The sequence below is a fragment of the Ricinus communis genome, chromosome 3, assembly GCF_019578655.1.
Source record: "Ricinus communis isolate WT05 ecotype wild-type chromosome 3, ASM1957865v1, whole genome shotgun sequence".
Classification (NCBI taxonomy): domain Eukaryota; kingdom Viridiplantae; phylum Streptophyta; class Magnoliopsida; order Malpighiales; family Euphorbiaceae; genus Ricinus; species Ricinus communis.
In genome coordinates this window covers 4,935,694-4,940,736 of record NC_063258.1, presented here as the reverse complement: position 1 = coordinate 4,940,736, position 5,043 = coordinate 4,935,694, and positions in this window count along the sequence as shown.

Below are 5,043 nucleotides of genomic sequence, written 5' to 3'. Positions count from 1 at the left end.
TAATATTTTTAGAGATTGTTAAAAAAACTTCTTTAAATTTAGTACTAAAAAAGACAATTTTAAATCAATTATATATATATATATATATATATCAAAAAATAAAAGATTATTTTAAAAATCTGAATTGAGAAAAAATAATGAGAATTATAGTATTATGTACCTAAAATAAACTCGTTATATACTTAATATATATTTTTATTGTATACTTAAAATATTATTTTATATTTTTTTAGAAAAAGTGATTTTTCCTATATGATCAAAATTTATTTATTTATTTTATATATCTATGTCATATAATAATCAATATACAAAAATCTTATAAGTAAATTTAAATTAACATAAAATCAACTAAATATATGTCTGAAATTGGACTTAACTCTTATAAAATTAAGGAATTAATGAATTTATATCTTTTAAAAGTTTCTAATCTTTTAGTTTTTCTGTTTATTGTGTGTGTATTTGTAAATTACTAATGATATTATTGTTATATTTGTTGTAATTCTTAGAGTTTGGATCAACATTTATTTTAGACACAAATATGTGATTTTTTATTGTTGTTAGATGCATCCACCATCCATGGCAAACAATTAACCAGAAGAAACAAACCATGTTGCATGAACAACAAATCACCAATTTTCAAGAAATTGTGAAAAATTTCAAAAAAATAAGAAAAGATAAAAACTGGGAAAAAATCGAAATTAGAGAAATTAAAGAGAGAAAATTGTAATCTAATAAAAGATTTAGTGCAAAAAAATCACTATAATACAAAAAAGAAAATAAAACCAACTAAATAGTGTTAAAAACAAAGAAACTAAAAGCATAAAAGTAAAAACAGAAAACAAAACATATAAAAATAAAGAGCAAAAAAATAAATAATGTAGGAGGTGTAATTTCCTCTATTCCAAATTGAGCATGAACACTTCAAAGCCCTATATAAGCACTGAGATACAACATAACATATTAGATAGACAATTTTATTACTCTCAACTTTCATTAATATCTTTACTGACTCGGTCACGGAGTGAATGGCTGGACAATTTCGTTCGACGCATTGCTAATCTCTTTGCAGATACTTCAAATCTCAAGTCAATCAAGGAGATTATTACTGGCAGCTCATTTTAAAATTATAGATTGTAATTGAACCTATAATTTTTAAATTTCTCGTACGAGAAAGTAATCACATATTTATTTGATGTGATTTTATTATTTTATAATTTGAAAAAGTTATTAATTCAATGAAATTAATTTGACAGTTAAATAATAAAATTTGTTAAGCTCTAAACACAAATTATTAAACACATAAAATATAATAATGATGACCGATGTGAATAAAGATGATTAAATTCTTATGATTAATTTTTTTAATAATAAAATATTTTTTATCACAATCTATAATCACATATTTTTTTATCTAAAAAAATATTTTAAGAATTATAAAACAATAAAATTATACTTATCCTTTTATTTAATCATCATACCATACGTTAAGTTGGATTATATTTAGATAAATCCTAAAAGGTGCATAGGGAGGTGGCGAAATTATGGTAGAATATTGTGAGGGGTCCCACTCTTTTCTCAGAACCGGCAGCCACCAAACAGGACGCCACATTTCTGGTGACGGAGTTTGCTGCTCTTCACGTAGATTCTTTTGTCGCTTTGAGAAATAATACTCTGCTGCTCTCTGTTGTCACGCTACCGTACACCACATGATTACCCTCCAACTAGGTCAATTTAATATGGGATTGATTAAGTAGTTAACAGGTCCAGCTAATTAAATTATTTGATAAGATTTTCTAAAAGAATTTGATAAAATATAAAATAGAGAATATAATTAAAGAATTAGAAAATTTAGAATTAACATAGTAATAAATTTTTAGAATATGTTTGATTCGCCTTGGATAGTTGGACTTACTAAAATTAATTTTGGGTTTGATTTAAAAATATTTTCCACCTAATAAGTTTGAATATTTGATTATATATATTTTTTGCATTCGAAAAAAATAATAAAAATAGATGTATTGCCCATCCATACATATTTGACTAGATATTAGGAATGTTATAAATATAATTTTTGTATATATTTATATTCTCTTTAATAAGTTAAAAATTAAATAATCATAACATATGCTATTTTAAATCCTTATAGTAATTCTTTTTGTATATATAAGAAAAATGAAATTATTTTCCCTATTAGTATTCTCTTTATTCTGAATTTTATTACATAAAAAACTAATTTTAAAATAGTGTTGTTTTGTTATTGATAAATATTAATAAAATAACTGTTTACATCCAAATTTAGCACTGGTCCAATTCTATTAAATTTGATCAAACCCATAGAGAAAGCCCATTCGATGCTGATTGGAATCTTGAAGCTCATAGATTTTAGCTCATATGTAGATTCTTGATTCATCTATAAATCCTCAGCTCACTGGTTTGGTTTTATAATTCTCGATTATTCACATGTGATAAATGAAAAAACAGGGAGGTGGAAAAGTAGTTACAAAATTTTCTGAAAGCCTGAAGCACATTCTTGAGAAATAGGAAGGATTGAATACAAGTGTCAACCAAGGAGAGAAAAGTGTGGAAGTGAAGCATATCCAAGAAAGAAAAAGCATGTTTATAATGTGTGAGCTAGGAAATTAAGCAAAAATAGAAAGTGGAGAGAAACATAGCCAGAAAGTTGAGAAGAGTAAGGAAGTTACTTCATCAACATATGCAAAATGTGAAAAGTAACAACACGTAAGGTGTGGAGTTAACTGAGGACCAAGCGAAGGATGAAGAATATGCCGAAGCATCTCTCAAGCTACGGAAGTCTATAAATAGGCAATGACCTTTTAGTGAGAAAATCCCACCCAATCTATCAATCAAATAAAACAGACCCAAAGTTTTTAATCTTTATCTTTATCTTTTACTCTTAAATTAGAAAGCTATCCTTAAATTAGCACAATAATCCTTAGATTAGAAAAGCAATTCTTAGTATGGTCAAGCAATCCTAAAATTTAGTTTACAGTACATGCAAAGCTCCCAAGTGTTCCTCAAGATTCAATTACTTTATATAATAAAATTTCTGAAGCTTTATAGTTACTTTTCAACATTTATTTATTGCAATTAAGTTTATTAGCTTATATTTTCGCTCTTAGTTTACAATAATTTAGCTTTTCAACATCCTTAGCTCATAATTGCATGCTCACATTCGATTTTATATCCTTAGCTCATTATTAGCTTAATCTTTAGCTTATTAATAAGCTCTGCACGTTGATTTAGCAATGCATAAGCTTAGCTAAGAATCTAATATAATGTAGATCCTTTTATTACTTATATAATCATCTAGATTAGAAGTCAACTTGTCACACATTTAAAATTTATTGCATCCATAATAATTATTTAAGGTAATCAGCCTCTGGCATACTCAACAATCCATCACACATGAAAGGGCTGAATACTGACCAAAGAGTAATTTTGGCACGCCCAGTGTGATACATCATACATAATGTTTATTTTATTTTAGTGAAAAATTCCTAAACTAATGGTTCTAAAGACCAATAGTGTTTTGGAAAATATTATCGAGTCTCATAGGAAAAGGAGCCCAATTCCTCAAAATTTATGCCCTTATGGTGAGTAAGTTCACTAAAATCCAATAGGACCTGATGTTGCAAATCTAGGATCAGTGAAAGAAGCGATACATGAGCTGTATAGGCCCAACCTTCACCAAATAGACCACCTCAATTTAAGAAGCAATATCCTGTTGAGCACAAGATCGACAAAGGAATTCTTAAGTTCTCTGAAAGAAAGAAACCATGCTGATAGACGAGGATTCATTTCCTCATGTGGCCTCCATCAACGCTACTGCTTTTAAGTATGCACAACAGAGTGATTATGAAATAGAGAAAGCAATAGCAAGAATACCTGTGTAATAGTGTCTTTTTCCAAGGGCCTAGACTCCAACAGTTGAGTCATAAAAGTTATATAATCGGTCCTCCTCAACCTGATCGTGAGCTCCTTGAGGTCGTCATAACCCTCGAGGTACTCCTCAAGCTCTTCGTTTGAAAGGTCAGCATTCTAGAACATAGACATGGAGGCGACCTAGGCACACGTTGGAGGATAGGCCCTCTTTCCTAGACATAGGTGTGTGCTTGCTTAGATACGACATGCGGCAAGCAGGCGCAACAAGGAGTATCCTTATAAACTCACTGTTGGCAACGTATAACATATATGGATCCCAGATCCTTTATCTCCAAGCCAGTCAGCATGAACCTATAGTAACACAAATAGGTAAGTATCCAAACCTTAATCGTGAAAAATTATACTAATAAATATTTTCTTTTTACTTGATAGATCTGCATGTTTAGGGTTTTGAATCAAATAACTTATGCTATAATTGATTAGATCTACATATTAGAATGTGTTATCAAATGATTTTCCATATTTAGAATTAAGAAAATTGAATCCATCGTTCTTAATTAAGTATGTTCTTAGGAAAGTTTTCCTTTTATCTAATGAATTTGCTAATCGTTATTTCATATCCAGTATGTTTAGGGTTTATCAACTTCTTTATTTTTTATTATTTATATGTATTAATTGATCTTGGCATGGTAATTCAATGGATTTCACATATATTTTACTTTTGGTTTAAGTTATAGTAGTTTTTGCCTAAAACCACTAAAGGATTGTTCTATTGCTTGAAAAGTCCATAGAGCTAATTGGGTCAGCACACAATTGAATGGTTGTGCACAAAACGATCAGTTCTGTCCTATTGCTGATCGACACTTCATCCTTGTCTCGCCTGTTTTGCACAGTTTCAACCAGTTTAGCTAGTTTTTGCTTATTTTTAAGTTCTTGAGGATGTACTTTTATTTTTTTTCTTCATTTTTTTGCTTTCTGATTTTGTATAAATGTAATATGTAAAGTAGTGAATAAAATGTTTGCTTAATATGATTGCTAACTAAAAATAACTCACATAGACTAAGGCTTAAAATTGGATCTTGGCTTGTAATCAGTAGCCAAAAAGATGATAACTTGGGCCTAATTGTAAAATCTAATTAG